Here is a 17,218-nt window from a genome sequence, read left to right on the forward strand (position 1 = left end):
TGCCTCTGACCCGAGTCTCTGAATCAGTCAATGTGGAATCTATGCATAAGGAGGGTCAATTACATTTATCTTCACTAAAATAGATGTTTTGTTGAGCTTATACCTACAATCCAGCACTTGGGAAGATGAGGCAGGAGGATTGCTGCAAGCTTGAGAATAGCCTGGGCAAGGGAGGAGGAGGAGGAGAAGGAGAAGGAGAAGGGGAAGGGGAAGGGGAAGGGAAAGGGGAAGGGGAGGAGAAGGAAGAGAAGGAGGAAGAGGAGAAGGAGAAGATGAAGACGACAAAGAAGTAGAAGAAGGAGGAGGAGGAGAAGGAGGAAGAGGAAGAGGAGAAGGAAGAGGAGGAGGAGGAGAAGGAGAAGACGAAGACAAAGAAGAAGAAGAAGAAGAAGAAGAAGAAGAAGAAGAAGAAGAAGAAGAAGAAGAAGAAGAAGAAGAAGAAGAAGAAGAAGAAGAAGATAAAGAAACCCAAAACCCCAAGACAAAATCAAACCAAACCCACAAGCCAAAGAAAGAGTGTTCTTTTACATCCTTTATCATAACTGTAGAAGCTATTTCAAAATCCATGTCCACCAACTCCAAGTTGGGTCATCTTCAGGGTGTTCTTCAATGCTTTTTCTTGAAAATGGTTCACAATTTCCTGTTTTGTTATCCATCAAATAGTTTTGGGTTACATCCTAGACAATGCAATATCACTGGCTTCTTACTTTTGTTTAGCAGGCCATTAACTTGGCTAACCTCAAAGTGCAAGCCCTGGTGGGGGATGTGGGGCTTCTTCAGGTCTGGAATGTAATTCATGAGTCAGTCAGGGATTTGGGCAGAGGCCGTACACAGTCTCTGAGGCTCCCTTCCCTAGTTCTCACCTTGATCTGTCTCCCTTCGCTTTCCCAGGCTGTGATCTCCAGAGATCTACTCTCTGAGATTAAGATGGAGAGACCAGAAATGTCCAGGAGAATGTCAGTGGCCTACCACCTACAGACAGGGGCTTGTACCCAGGCTAAAACCTCTCAAATAAGACCCTCATCATGTCCCATTCAAAGTTTTACTCTCTAGTAACTGCCCACTTCTGGTTATTCTCTGATGCCTTTAGGTGGTGTCTTTATTATACTTTTATTCATAATTTCTACTGTTTAATCTGCAGTTGGTTGATTTGACAAGCCATTTATAACACCACCAGCAGAGTTGCCAAGAGGAGATGATGCACAAACATGGTGTCACATAGATAGTATTACATGCAAATAACAAAGTCAGATAGGAGAGATAAAATAGCATCAAAATGTTGCAAGCAGTAACTAACTTAGCAGAATTGAAAACCCTGGATTTGAAAGCCAAGCTGAAGGCAATGTGAACTACCCCTCAAGAATCCCCAGGAGTTAGTGGCTCTATTTACTTTGTGGATATACTCATTTGTGCGTGTGCGTGCGTGCGTGCATGTGTGTGTGTGCATGTGTGTACATGGTCATGCATGTGTGTTCACACATACAAGCAGCAGACAGGATCAATGATGACTGTCTTCCTTAGTCGCTCTCCATTTTATTTGTTTTTGAGAAAGGGTCCCTCACTGACCCTGGAGCTACTGATCAGGCTACTGATCCAGGGATCTGCCTCTGCCTCTGCCTTCTTTCCAGGCACTGGCTTACAGACTCATGCATGCTGTTGCACCTGGCTTCTTTTATGTGGATTCTCGGCATTCAAACCCTGGGTCTCATGGTCGCACAACAAGCACTGTACCCACGGAACTCCCTCCCTGTGTCCCAGTACTTCTTGGAATGGCAGCCCAATTGGATTAACAACAGAAGACTGGCTGAAAACAGTCATACAGTTATGTCCCCAGAACTGCGCTCATTCTCCTGTCCTGACACATGCACTGGCATTTTCTTCCTTGGAGAAGCAAACATAAGGCACAGCTGGAGACAAAGGTCCTACAGTGGCACCGAGACCATTGAGAGACTTGCACATCACCTGCGCAGACCCCAGCTTTCTCACCCACTCTACTTCCATTACATGGGCAACCTCATTAGGATCCCTGTCAAGCTAAGAGCAAAGGCCTACACAGGAAGACATTAGCTGTTCTCTAACCGAAGAGCTGGCAAAATCACCCTGTAGTGAGCCTCACAACCGAGAAGCCCATCTGTAATTATTGCCTCATCTCACTTGCTCTCGGTCCATTTCTCAAAGCTCTGTATTACCTTCTAGACACACGCCAAGCCAAGACCATTTGTAGGAAGAGACAGTCTTTCTTCAGACACAGGCAGGCTACCCTTCTCTTGGCAGGCTACTCCTTTCAGGTTGAGTTTTTAGTGTTTAGTCCTGGTAAGAAAGGCACTGGCTCAGTCATTTTCCATGAATAAGCTTCCTGACTCCTTGTTACATGCTACATACTATGTCAGGTTCATGGATAACTCAGTTCAGGCCCTTACAGAAGTTACTAGTTTAGCAAGAGGCACATACAAAACAACAGTAGAAATATAAGAATATTAACGGATTTGATTGGCTGATGGGTTTTCAACAAGGCCAGGGAGAGAGGTAGGGAAGTCTACACTGGTTCTCTATCTACAGAGACAGGTTCCTCTGTGCAGCTCCGGCTGTCCTGGAGCTTGCTCCGTCTCCCAAGTGCTGGGATTAGAGGTGTGCACCATCCCACCCAGCTCTGGTTCTCAGTTCTAAGCAAGGAACAGAAGTGAACAGATGTGCAAGGCTCCTTGCTGCCTCTCCCTATAAAAAGGCACTTAGTCTGCAGGAGAATATCTGAGGGGGAGCCTACTTAGCAGACACTGAAAAATCTATTACAAAAAAACAAACCAAACCAACACACAGAACAGCAAGTGTACAACCATAGTGGCACTGCCATGGTGTGACCAATGTCACCACTAGGTCATATGAATGTTAAGTTCTGTTTTGGTTTGGAGGATAGTCCTAGACGGAAACGTGCCTACTGTAGCAGTCAAGGAAGCCACCACCTACCCAACTCTGAAATGGGAAAACAGGGCGATTACCCCTGCCACTCTTCATGAGTGTTGTCAGGACCAAATCAAATAATATACAGAAAAATCTTTAGAGAAACTATCCTGGGCCTCATTTAACTGCGTGGCCTAGCAAGCTGTTTCATTCTCCTGAGCGTTAAGGAGTTCATCTGTAATGTGGGGAAATTCCACCAATTACAGGGGCCACAGGACCAAAGGGCCATGCCTGACACTCAGGCTTCATGTCTATTATCTACAACAGAACCTTCTTTGTTTACATTGGTTTCTGCACTACCAACTGGTCAGTAAGAATCAATGAACTTTCACAGAGGACATGAAGCTGGCAGGGTTCTGATAAGTCAGAAACCCTGAGGAGAAAAAGCAAAAAACAGATTTTTTTTTGAAAACCACATTACTGAGTGAGCCCATCAGACTCAGAACCAAACCTGTCAGCTGAAAACTTCCCAGGAAGCTCGCGAGGAATTCACCAAGCCTGTGTTTGACTTTCTCACTGGTATTCCTGTGTACCAGGCACAGCCACAAGCATACGTGCCAGAGGGTGTGAGAGAGCGTGTGTGTATGTGTGTGTGTGTGTGTGTGTGTGTGTGTGCATGAGCGCGCACACGGAGGACCCACGGAGGAAAGTAAATCTCTCACACGTGACAATGCAGGAACTGCAGAGACAGCACATCCCCGAGTGAAACTGACGCTGAGGGATCCGCAAGCCAATAATTTATGTTAGGGCCTCGCAAAATGTTAGGCCCAAGGAAAGGAACCAAAACAAGTCAAATTACACCAATGAGAAGGTCTGAGAAACCGGGCTGCCCCTCTGGGATGCAGGTTCTTGTTATAAAAAGCGATGCTGAGGACTCAGAGGACAGAGCACGCAGCGTGACAATGAAAACAAAGCCTTTCCCATCACAGAGCCACAGCCTGGGGATCCGTGAGACCTCGCCTGGTGCCATATTCCAAGTCTTGTGGGTTTCTGCTTTCCTTTTTTCTTTCCTGGGGATGGGGGATGGGTAAGTTCAGATCATTTCTAAACTAGCAATTTGTCTGTCTAGATTTTGTTAACCCTGTTATGCTTATGATAAAATATGATCTTTCATATTTAAATCACTTCTGACCTTGGTAAAATATTGCTTTATATTAACTGGCTCTTGGGACCCTTTAGTTTTATGAAACATGCACTTTAGTTTTTAAGAGTATGAAAGCAAAACTGGATATTCCTGGTCTACTACATCATGTTAACAAGCTAGCATAGATCTGGGAACACACAGAAAAACACTGCAAATCTCCACTGAATCAATTTCAAACAGGAAAGGATGCTGACAATTAAAACAAAATATAGCCGGTACCTCAAATCCCTGCACGAGGGAGGGGCCCAGCAGCTTCCCGGGTTCACAGCTCCCTGCCCAAGGCCACTCCAGGGAAGAAAGTCACAGAAGTGAAGAACCATGGGAAATTCCAACACCCACTGTAGAGGGGGGCACTGTTATGGACGTGATAACCAGTATTTCTGGAATATGTAGTGAAAAGAACTAAAAAAAAAAATGTAGGCTTGTGGATCTAAGGAGGGCACTCACGATTCAAAATGTCTTAGATAGTAGCAGTAACGGGCCACAATCTTCATCATGCATCCACAAGCTGGTACCATGTTTCTTTTGTATTACTTAAGCCAGGCTACACTCTTGGAGTCTGCTGCAACGCCCGTGCAGAGTGAATGTGGCTGGGCAGAACGGAAGGGCGCACGGTCATCACCAGGCACGCGTCTCTGGCATGTAGCAAGAGCTCCAGAGATACTGAGGAATGGGCCACAAAGAGAATGGACCCAGAAATGGCCTTGAAAACTGTGACAGAATGCTGACTTTGAGATAGGATCACAGGCCCTGGTGCTGAAGGATGACAAGGACGCCAGTGTCCTTACCAGTGACATGACTGTCCCATGCACTGAATGGAGGCCTTCAACCTGCAGGCAGGCACAGCACCAGTCAGGAACGCCACAGGCTGGTTTGTAACTTACGATCAGCTCTGCTTGTGTGTAACTACCTAGACTGGAGCACCAACCACTCTCAAAGAGCACTCGCAGCAAACAAGGAGCTTGTGATGAAGCACCAACAAGCATACTGCTTCCTTCACCAAAAATGCCCTCTACAAGTGAAAAAAAGCCGCTCCTGGAGCACGGAAGCCGTGGTGTGCATCCCTCACACCTCTGATGACACAGTGCACAACTGGCTGATGGTCCAGCTAGAGCTCTGGATCCATCCAGTGCTTCAGCACCTCAGCCAATGACTGTTTGACAGAGATGCTAAATAAAGCCTGTGGTACATGGGCATCCTCCAGTGGGCAGCTGAGCTTGAGGGCTTCCTGTGAATTCAGATGGATCTTTCTCAGGGCTGATCAAAGCCCGAATTCTTCCTGGTTTGCCCTCTACCTTCCTTCTACAGACATCCTAAATGCATTAGGCTTTCCCACCCTTCCCACTATCCCCCAACAAACCGTGTTGATATGTACTCCACTCTTGGGATCTGTTCCGACCCAACAGTCAGTAAAAGTGAATGCTAGTATTGACCTGTGTAATGACCTAGGAAGAGAACACCAAATGGAGAATTGCCCTAGAGTGAGTCTGGGAAGCATTTCACAGTAGGGAGGCCTGATACAAAGGGCAAATTCAAAAGGCTCTCCAGCCCAGTTCTCCTGCACCTGGGATAACACACAGGGACAAGGAGTCAAAGCTCGAGGTAATGTGTAATGTACTGGAAGGGAGAGAAGGGCACGAGCTAGCAGGTTTGCAGTGCTGTGGCTTCCTGGTACGATGAGCTGCACGAATAGCTCTGAAAAGCAATAAACACAAAGTCAAAGGTGAACTAGACACGTGTGCATGGCACAGAGCGCGATCCTTGATGGATCCTTCAAATGAGTCACAACTGAATTGAGTGGCTCAAAAGGAGCTGATAATAAAAACCTAAAGGCATTGCCTGAGCAGATACAGTGGTAGAGCTGATGCACTAGGGAGAATGTAATCTATGTATCCCTGGAGCTGGAATTACAGGCAGTTGTGAGCCTCACTGATGTGGGTGCCAGGAACCAAATTCAAGCCCTCTGCAAGAGCAGTGGGCATCCATAACCACTAACTTCCTAGCTGCTAGACTGTCTTTCTTCTCTTGTTTTCCTTTTTAAAAGACAATTTACTACTTTTTATTTTATGTATCTAATAAGTGTTTGCCTGCATGGATGTCTATGTAGCACGTATGTACACAGTGTTCATAGAGGCCAGAAGAGGCTGTTAGATCCCGGAACTGGACTTACAGAGAGCTCTGAGCCAATACCCAGAAGTAGACTAGTGCGTTCAACGAGCACGTTCTGGCTTCCGGGTCCAAGGACACAAACCTTTGAATATATTCTATGTTTCAGTTTAAAATCAGAAAAGCAAGATATAAAGTATAGGGAAACTAGGATAATACATTTTGTTTGGAAAATGATTACACAAAAGATATGAATTAACTTTTAAAATAAACAAAATGAGGTATATCATAATGGCTGTGCTTTAGGAAGGGGTTAAGAAGCAAAACGACAACATAATACTATGTCTCTGCTTCTCGCAGCTACATCTCAATAAATATCTTAGACCGTGACTAAAAGCCCTACATCCTCTTAGCCTCTTACACTTGGTTATTAATGCCGCCTTTATGGAAATAAATAACAAAGTCCCGATGGACGACAGAAAGTGCATTAGTGTGCATGTTATCTCTCCTGGTATGAATGTAATGGGTATCTTAATAAGGAGATATAAACTAACGTCACTGATTAGAGCATGCATCCACTCATGGCACCTCACATCCTCCAGTGGGGCCTGATGGCCTTGTCTGGGTGGAATTACTATAAAGCAGATGATGAATTAGGGCAAGGGGCAGAGGGACACATAAATGTGCCTCAGAGATGAAGCAATTACATTCCAGGACATCACAAGCTTCAAGTCAACACACGAGACAGAGCAGTGACCCAAGGCTGTGCTGCCAATGTGGGATGCCCACTGCTCGGCACTGGCTGGGGCTAAGCTATTCTGATTGCTGGGCCATGGGCTTCGGAACAATCTGAAAGTAACATTTACATGTTTTAGTCTCTAATCTCCAAAATGCCATGAAGAGATGTTTATCAGGGTTAAGACACAGGCACATTCCTCTTGGATGATTTCATTCTCAGGGGACCTTGTCATTATGAGAGCATATTAAAAGAAAGCAAGGCTTCACAAGTCTTTCAGAAGAATCCTAAGTGACATTACAAATGAAATCCAAAAAAAAATTTTTTTTGGCTTAGCTATACAAAGTAATTTCCTTCTTGTGGTTAGCTTGGCGGTCAGAGTTCAGCCATCTTTGGATAGAGTGACCACCGCAATTAGTGTGTGACTGGCACAGAGGCAGGCTCTCCCACTCTCCTCTAATTAGCTTTGACTTCACTGCTGAGCACAGGGGATTGACCTGTGAGCAACAAATGCCCACAGATTCATTTACCACTAGGGTTTTGGGAAATCCCACACATTTTTAGGAATGCTAGAAAGACATCTGTCTAAAACCCAGTCTGCTCGTCTGTGGACAGCTTGCTTTATCACATATTCTTAAGATGTTCACAGATGCTGTTTCCACATCTATAATATAGAAATACTCCACACAGACTTGCTTCAGTCATTTTTTTCAAAATTTCTTTTCCAGCAAAAACTAGACCAAGCTTGCTTCCACAGTAATGACACAGAAATACTATATGGTGATTAGGTATATAGAATATACACATAAAAGCCTACTCTGCCTACATATGTGCTATTGTTGCTCTACTTCAAAATTCTTTTTCTTCTGGGGTACATGACAATAAAACAATGCCCTTCATCACGGCCAATGGCATCTTCAGACCAGACAAGTACTCAGCCGGCGGTGCTACATATACCCTTTCACTGCTGTTATACGGATGAGCACATAACATACCATGTACCGTTTAAAGGATCAGGATGATAAGGCAAACACTGTGCAGCCATGACTCAGGCTACAGAAAGAAGTTGCTGGGCCCCAAAGGGTCTCCAGGAACCCCTTTTTGTGCCAATTCCTTCCCTTCCTCACTGGTAATCCAGCCTCAGCTTGATGTATAGTTCATTCCTGAATAGCACTGCTGACCCTTGTCTGGTTTGAATTGCATACTGCAGTGATCTCTTTCCATCATCTCATGTGCTGTGCATCTTGGCATTCAATGTCCTAGTCACTGCCATGGCTCTGTGATGGCACAGTATTCCATATGTAAACACCCATGATTAGCGATGTCTTTAACTCCATTACTGATGGACTGCAGCCTGTCTTTAGTCTTTGGCTAATATGAATACTGTTGCTATACACACTCTCATATACAGATGTTCAACTTCCCTGGACAGAGCCAAATTATTATTATTATTATTCTTTTTGAGATAGGGTTTCATGTATCCCAGGTTGGACTCAAACTTGCTCTGTTAGCCAAGGAGAAACCTGAACTTGTGATTCTCCTGCCTCCGCCTCCAATACTAGGATTACAGACTTGCTAGAACATGCCAGCATACTCTGTGCTAGCAATGACATCAGCCACCTGGATTATTTTTCTAAATGATCCTTTTCCTATACCATCATGGAGAGATGTCTTGGCAGTTAAGAACAATGGCTGTTCACCCCAACAACGTAGGTTCAATTCCCAGCATCTATATGGCAGCTCACAACTGTCTTTAACTCCAATTCTAGGGCTTCTGACACCTTCTTCTGGCATTCATGAGCAGTGTATGCTTGTGGTATACAGGTATACACGCAGGCAACATATTCATATACATTTAAAAAATTAAAGAATAACCTATTTTTATTTTGTGTCTGTACGTGGGTGCATGTGCTCCTGTGTGTGCGTATGCGTGTGTTTAAAACCATGTATGTGCTCCAAAACCAGGGAGGAGGTATAGCAGACCAGCACTGTCAGAGGAAATGAAGAGTATTTATTTCAGTCCCCTTGTTGGGCACAATCCTGAGCTTAGAGGCACTGAGACTTATCGGTGTCACCATGAGGAAGAGACATGTAGCATCGACGGGTCAGTTAGAGTCAACTGTGAGATGAGAGCACCTCTGGAGCTCGAGGCCCAAGGCTGCCTTGCAAGGCACACTGGGAACACGACAGGACTGTCCCTGTAAAACTGAGTACAATGGGATAAAGATAGAGAACTGTAGAGAAGTTTGAAAAACCAAAAGCCAAAACCACTCCACGGCACAACGGAGGCTATAAGCCCTGTCACGTAAAAACGTCGGACTCGAGGCCTGGAGAGAATTTCCTTAAATGAGGTCCAGTCAAAGTCACAACACTGACTGACCAGGAATGAACTCAGGTCCCCTTACATTGTGTTCCTAGCCACATAGACTGCCCCAAGTCAAGCCAGCCCAGGGTACAGTGCTATACTGCAGAAGACAGGAAAATTCATTTATCTTTTACACCCTGTTATGAACTAATGGATCCTAGAGAGTAAGGGAAAGCTCTTTGAAGTGGGTGGCCTTCTGCATGTCTTGGCATGCCTGTCCCCCGATGCTGGAAGCCACACAGTGGTGAGCCCTGCAGAAGGAACCCTGTGTTCCAGTTCCCTGCCACTACCATTTTGAGACTGTCAAAAAAAAAAAAAAAAAAAAAAAAAAGTCAGTAGGCCTCAATTTTAATTCAAAGAAATTAAAGCTAATTTTACACATTCAGTTATTCAGGGTATGCTCAAGCCCAGTTATTTCTGAATTTTATGTAGAGTGCAACACGCAAAGCCCAGTTATTTATGACATTTATGTTGAGTGTAATATCAAAGCTTAGTCTGCCATGCTTGATCTCATCAGAACCCATTTCTGCCCATGTTTTCATCTATGTAAGTAGAATGAGGCATTTTGTAGCTTTTGCTTTAGTGTATTGCATCATTCATTATGTAGCCTAGGCTAGCCTCAAATTCCTAACTCTCTTGCCTCAGCCTCCTTCACATCAAATCTTAGGTTCAGTCCTAAACAGCCTGACTTAATTCCTCACAAGTTAAAAATATTATAGCTTATTAATAGTGAATAGAAAACATACTGCTAAAAATTTTTAAGGAGAATCCTAGAGACAGCTCCAGGAAGTGTGAGTGGAGTAGCCTTCTGTTGGAGGTGGCTGACATACTGTAGGCAACTAGGATGCTGAACTGAACTGCAGGTGGGGAAGAGGGTAAACACAGGCTGGCGTACGTCAAAACTTCAGCAGATTCCACATGTAAGTTACAAGGCATAGGTATTAATTCAGCACAGCATTTCTGGGAACTCTAAACAGCCTGGCTATAATCTATTAAAAAAGTATTATTTATTATTTTCTTTCTTCTTCCTCCTCCTCCTCTTCTTTTTCTTCTTCCTTCTCCTCTTCTTCTTCTAAGACAGGAACTTATAACCCAGGCTGGCCTTGAACTTAGAAAGATCATCCTGTCTTAGATTTCCAAGTGTTGGCATTACAGGTGTGAGTCTAGGTATTTATTCTAGCACATATGCAAATATTTCAGAGGGAGAATAAAGTAATATTGGAAATGACCTAAATGTCTACCAATAAAGAAACTGTTAAGTGGCTGGGGTGGAGGCAGAGGCAGAGGCAGGCGGATTTCTGAGTTTGAGGCCAACCTGGTCTACAAAGTGAGTTCCAGGACAGCCAGGACTATACAAACCCTGTCTTGAAAAATCAAAAACAAACAAACAAACAAACAAACAAACAAAAAACCTGCATTCACAATATACTTAAATGGGGGAAAAAAAAAAGCAGAAGGACAACAGACTGCACAATCTGAAACTGTCTCTATTTTAGCTGTGTACTCTGAGCATCCAGGGTGCAGAGCCAGGAAGCCCAGGAGCCCAGGCCAGTCTGATCTATACAGCTAGGAGCACCATCTCCAGTTTTAAAGGCAAGCTCTCTGGATCAGACGCTCAGGCCGAGGGCCAGTAGCAGGGCAGTTAGCAACGTTAAGCTGTTACTCTACGAGCTGCAAGCTACACATGTGCACAGCACTGCTTGGAGGGCATCCCCACTTTTTCCTACCTTACGTGGAGTCTGGCAACAGAGCCCAGGCTTGCCCTGAAATCTCTGTTCTCTGTCTCACCCTTCTGCGTGCTGGGACTGTAAGAGTGGACTACTAAGTGCTTAACCATTCAGCCATGCTGCCTCTGAATTAGTTAACTTTAATCTAAATTTTTTGGCTGTTTACTTGCTAAATTTACATTAATAAGGATACTAATTTTATTATCATTGGAAACTCAAGCCTATAAATTTTAAAATGTTCTTCTTTAATGAGTACCAGAATTCTGATCTATCTATTTTTTTTTTTTTTTGGAGTTTATTTCTTCAAATACCTTATGTGAAAGCTATGCTGGTCAGTTTGATGCCAACTAAAATCAGACCAAATTCATTTTTCATATGGTTCATAATTCATTTCATAAGGTTCAATCAATCACAAAAAATACAGTTAGGATTCCTATCTCTGAACCAAGCACTAGTCTCTCAGTTGAGATACATTCTTTGCATAGCTGCCGGCCCCCCATCACCCCCCGCCCCTAGCGGATGTCACTCACTGCTGGCGGTGCTTTGAAAAGCCAACTTCAACTTCACAGAGTAAAACTAGTATGAGAGGGTAGAGGAAGAGATGTTACAGATGCTAAGCCAAGCAGGATGCTACAACCTTAGTACCCAACTACAGGAAAACAGGAAAGGTCTCTGCCTCTGAGTGCTGGACTCGAAGGTATACACCTCTAGCGCCTGGCTTTGTAATATGTCTGTGGCAGACAGCTAGGAAGAAAAGTATCAAGCACAGTCGTTGCTCTCGACGCAGGATGGGCAGGCTCTCCATGGCTCTGCTCACCTAATAGCTCTGTGCTTGAGCGCAAAGAGCTCTGTCTGCAGAGGCCCAGCTTATCCAGTGGTCAAGCAGAACAACACCAACGCATGTAGAGCTTTTGCAGTCAACCAAGTAATAGTTATTATGTACATAAACTGAATGATTACTTACTAATAATTTATCTTAAAAGGAACTTTTATCTAAAGTATGCCAAATTCTCTTCCAATTCAATAATAAAGACAAACAACCCAAATTAAAAATGAGCAAAGGTCTGCAAAGGCACATCTCCAGAGAAGACATACAGACAATGGGTACGCTTTTGAAATGATGCCGGAAACCTTAGCCAACTGAAAAACTCAAACCAAATCACAGTGTGCTAATCACCCCACAGCTAGTGGGAAGGCTATACTCAAAAAGACAGAAAATGGGCTGGAGAGATGGCTCAGCGGTTAAGAGCATTGACTGTTCTTCTGAAGGTCCTGAGTTCAATTCCCAGCAACCACATGGAGGCTCACAACCATCTGTAACAAGATCTGGTGCCTTCTTGGAGTGTCTGAAGACAGCTACAGTGTACTTACATATAATAAATAAATCTTAAAAATAAAAAAAGACAGAAAATATGAGGCCAGCCTGGTCTCCAGGGTGAATTCCAGCCAAGGCTACTGACCTGAAACTCCAAAAAGGACAGAAAATCACAAGCGTTGGCAGACATGCAGAGAAATTAGAAACCTGGTACAGTGTTGGCAGAAATGTAAAATGGTATAGACATCAAAAATGTCTGACGATTATTAACAACATTTAGCATAGGGAGATATAACTCACAACATTTAACATAGGGAGATATAACTCACAACGTTTAGCATAAGGGACCTAACTCAGTAGTTGGGCGCTTACTTAGGTATTAGGATCTAGGCTTGATCTTGAATACAGGATAAAAACAACTGAAAGAAAAAGAAGAAAAGAAAGAAAGGGAAAGGAAAGGAAAACACAATTATATGGCTCAGCAATTCTGCAAGATATATACTTGAGGATAATGAAAATACGTGCCATTTAAACTTATATAAGATGTTCACAGAACAATACTACAATAAACAAGTGTGTGTGTGTGTGTGTGTGTGTGTGTGTGTGTGTGTGTGAGAGAGAGAGAGAGAGAGAGAGAGAGAGAGAGAGAGAGAGAGAGAGAGAGAGAGAGAGATATCTCAGTGAGATCTCAGTGTTTGGGGAAGGCAGAGCTAGAGGATCCTTGGGGCTTGCTGAGCAGCCAGTCTAAAGAAATAGTGAGCTGTTCCGGGACCAGTGAGAGACCGAGGGGGAGAGCAATGGAGAACACCCAGCACTGACTCTGGCCTCCATGTGCATGTGAGGTGGTGGCTACATCAACATACAAAGCTACTGCATATATAGTTTAAGTGGGTGAATTATAAGGCGTGTCAATTACATCTTAGTAAAATCTTTTAAAAAATTTTAAATATGAACTTTTCCTACATTGTTGCCAAATTTTTGTTGGCAGCATGGAGGACATTTTGAGTAAGAAAGTCTCCTTGGAGCGCTGGGGTTGCAGCTCACGGCAGTGCTCAGCAAGCATGGGTGAGACCCCGTGTTCAACCCCCAGTACTAGTGAAGAAAATACAGTCTTGCAACATGTACTCCTAAGACTTACAAAATGAAATGCATGCTCTCCCCGTGTCATATATATTGAACTGCATGTTGGGGAAGGATGAACTTTGGGCACCAGGAACAGAGAATGTTAGAGAATGACTAGGTCCTGCGCATGTCCTCATAGGTCATGACTTGTTTAAAAGGAGAAGGTATTTTCATTTTCTGTGAAGCCTCATAATATGCAGGGTCAGAGCAGGAGGGAACCTGGGCTTTAGAACATGTGCTGCTGGAGTGAGCACCAGCCCTCAGCTTTTAATTTTTTTACTTAAGCCTTGGTACACAAGTAAAAGTCTATGTGGAATTCACAGAATGGCCTACATTAAAAAAAAAAAAAAAAAAAAAAAAACACTTAATCTGGATTCTTTTTGTCAATGTGACAGGTTCGGGAAGCTACAGAAATTAGCACACAGGCCGTTCTGTATCTTTAATGCTAGGTCTGGAAAGCACGCAGGTATGTATGTGATGGGCTATGCGGCTGAAATCATACCAAAGTCCTGGCAGCCAACTGAACGTAGGGCATCATTGCTACTTGCAAAGTGTATCCACAAAGCATCAGGCCCTCAGCCCCTCAGCTTCTGGGGAGGAGAGAAGAGGGTCTGGGTTAAGAGAAGCCAAAGAGATGGCGGTGAGTTCACAAAGCACTGCTGAGCCTTTTCCCTGCACTGGGCTGCATTCTCGGAGCTCACGCCGTCAGGTCTGGTCTCATACAAAGATTGACATCTAGGGGCTGACAGACAGATCTTGTCTTATTGGGGTATGAGCGTTTGTAGGAAGTCTAGATAGCTACACTGTCTAGGACAGCAATTCAAATATTTCAGTCTCAAAGATCCTTAATATTCTGAAAATCAGTTAGGATTCCCAATTTATGTGGGTCATGTATAAGTTATATTTGCCATACTAGAAATGAGAATTAAAATGGACTTTAACTATTAATTCATTAAAAGATTAAAGAGGTGCTAGAGATCTGACTCAGGGGTTGACAGCCTTTGCTGCTCATTAAGTCCTGGGTTCAGTTCCCAGCACCCGTATTAGGCAGCTCAGCTCTAAGGGGTCTGAGCTCGATGCTCGTCCAGATCTGAGGACACATGGCATGCTTGTACAAACACATAAAAAATAAATTTTAAAGAAACAACAGAAATCTATTACTTGTCAGTATAAATAAAAGTTAATACTGACAATTAAATTAAAACAAGCATGTTTTTTTTTTTTTTTAAAAAAAGATGACCCTGTCGCTAAAGGACTGTAGGTGTGGCTGCTGTGTCACGCGCGACAGTAGGCTGCAGGGAGGAGGGAGGTTATGTCTGTGCTCGGGATTTTGACCTGTGAACGTCTGAGTAGTCTAACATTTCCTGAAGAAAGAGAGCCTGGGCTGACCACAAGTCTGGTGCCAGGGGCTGAGGTGGGGAGTTAGCACCAGCTCAGTAGTCTGCGGCTCTCCCGGTGCTGGTGGCTGTCCTGGGAGCAAGCCGGACACTAGCAGAACCCTGTCGGGGACTGAGGGGTCTGTGAGGGAGTGAGCCTCTGGGGTAGGTCTGGAGAAGAGCGAGCCCAAGATGACTACCACGTGAGGCCTGGACAGGGAACTAGCCAGAGACCACCCCCAGTTGGCTGCCACGTGGGCCTGGTAGGGGTAGACTTGCCCTAGAGGACCCCTGCCCAGCTCCACAATGCACGGTTGGGGAACAGCACTCCTGAGACCACTCCTGAGACAACCCTAGACACTCAGAGACCCAGGGCACCTCTAAGAGGAGCGAGTAAGTGGCAGAGAAATGGAAGAGAAAGAGAAAAAGAAGTATGTGGGCACAATCAAGAGAGGCAGCGAGTGATGGGAGCGAACATATCCAGTCATCCCTAGCTTCCACTGGAATTCAGAATTAGGCTGAAGCAGGTTTCCGCCTGTGTTCCTAAGGCCCTGTCATGTGCTGTGTCCCTCTGCTGGTTACAATGCTCCTTCTGCATGCACCCTCTTTTACTAAAAACCAAGTCCTTTCCTCTGTCCCTGCCTTATGCAACTTTCTGTACCCTTATCCCTGAACTGCTGGATTGCTAGTCATCGCCCATGCCATAGCTCAACAACCACTTCCTCAGAAAGGCTTATTTAGCAACTCTATCTAACACAGGTACATCGCCCCCCTCCTGTTATTTTGCATTATTATAATTAATCTTCAGCACTTTACTTACTATAATCTGAAATGCTTTTATTTACTGTATGCCTTTCTCCATTCAACTAGAAGTCGAATAAAGTGGGACTCCGTATTTCTTGGTAGTACTAGACGTTGAGTCCTAGGCGTGCTCTCTATCAGCTGAGTTATGTCCCCAGCCACAGACAACCTCACTTTAAAAATCAATGCTAATTATGCTATGTTTAGAAATCTTGGATTTTTGTTGTTATTGTTTGATTTTGAGACTTGCCACTAGCTCAAGCTGGCTTACTTTGTAGTTCAAACTAGTCTTGAGCTCACAGCGATCCTCCTGTCTCAGTCTCCCTAGTGTTGAGATTACAGGCATGAGCTGTACTTCAGGATTTGTGCCTCAGTCTGACAGGCCCATTTCTGCAGCTTTGCCTGCTGCCCCACTGTGGAGGCCGTCACCTCCACTAAGGGGCTGCCTCTGGACAGACAGCTCTGCTGCTGACAAGCACTGTGCCGAACTGACTCACTCTCGTGGCTGGCTCAGCATCCACAGCCCCTCAGACTGCAGTGGCATTCAGAGGGCAAGCAGGTTGGCTAGCTCTCTGCTCTTAGGATACTTTAGGAGTTCTGCTTGAAGGCCTGTCTTCCTAAGCCTGTGCTTTCAAAGCACGGGCTGGATTGATCCCAAACCCTGAAGTAACAAATATTACTAAGTTCTGTCATTTCCTCCACCAGAAAAGTGACTTTACTACTACTTCTGGTTGTGATGAAAGGCCCTATTGACTATTCAAATCCTCGACCAAGTTATGGCCGTGGTACTAAATGACTTCACTCCCATTCTCTGGCACGTTAACACATGCCAGCGCTTTCATCTACCTTCACTAATGCGGCTTGTAAATCACGGAGGCGGGGCTGCCGCAATGGCGTGCCTTATTCACATCTCTAGAGATGGGGTAGAAATGAGACTCACTGAGAAGACAAATTCCTCCTTGACAGCATGCATTAGTATATGCAGATAATCCTTCCAAAGCTGCACACATCTTGTTGCTGTAAGGTTGGCTTATGAAAGATAGTTATTAATAACTCTCGTACAAAAGGGAGCATGGGAGATCGGTGCTAGTAAGGTCAAAACACAAAGACACTTTCCCAAAGCTTCTCGGGGTCACAGATTTGCTACAAATTTCTTTTATGTGCTTCAAAGTGGCTTCCTGAACAAGCTTACAAATCTATGGAAGTGTGTTTTGAAGAAACAGAAAATGACACCAGAGAGTTAGCTACTTGTTTCCTATGGGCAGAGTAAATAAGCGATCGCCCGCTCCTGCAAAGAACACACAGTTGGGCACATACAATTTCTACAGGCAGGCTACTGCCTACGCAGATGAGAACATCAGCTCAGGACACTGTGGCCTTCCGTTGGTTAAGTCAGGGGCTACTGAGAACTGCTCTGACACGCTCCATCTGTGAGTCGATGCAGAGCACTGACCCGAGTTTCCCACTACACACAGGCAGCCTGCGCTTGGCCTTGCAGATGGGCTACTCTCAGCATCACTTTATACCATCTTTTCCATCTCTGCTAGGAGCACGACATGTTTATGTGC

General features: G+C 44.5%; 1 protein-coding gene and 1 pseudogene across 1 annotated transcript in view; one reads left to right on the forward strand and one right to left on the reverse strand.

Annotated features, from left to right (window-relative positions):
• The window catches only part of Uvrag (UV radiation resistance associated), a 267,126-nt gene that overhangs the window by 36,610 nt on the left and 213,298 nt on the right, over positions 1–17,218 (reverse strand). The gene's annotated exons all lie outside the window — the stretch shown is intronic.
• LOC115062956 lies at positions 14,714–14,835 on the forward strand (annotated as a pseudogene).

This window comes from Mus pahari, chromosome 1, assembly GCF_900095145.1.
Source record: "Mus pahari chromosome 1, PAHARI_EIJ_v1.1, whole genome shotgun sequence".
Lineage (NCBI taxonomy): Eukaryota > Metazoa > Chordata > Mammalia > Rodentia > Muridae > Mus > Mus pahari.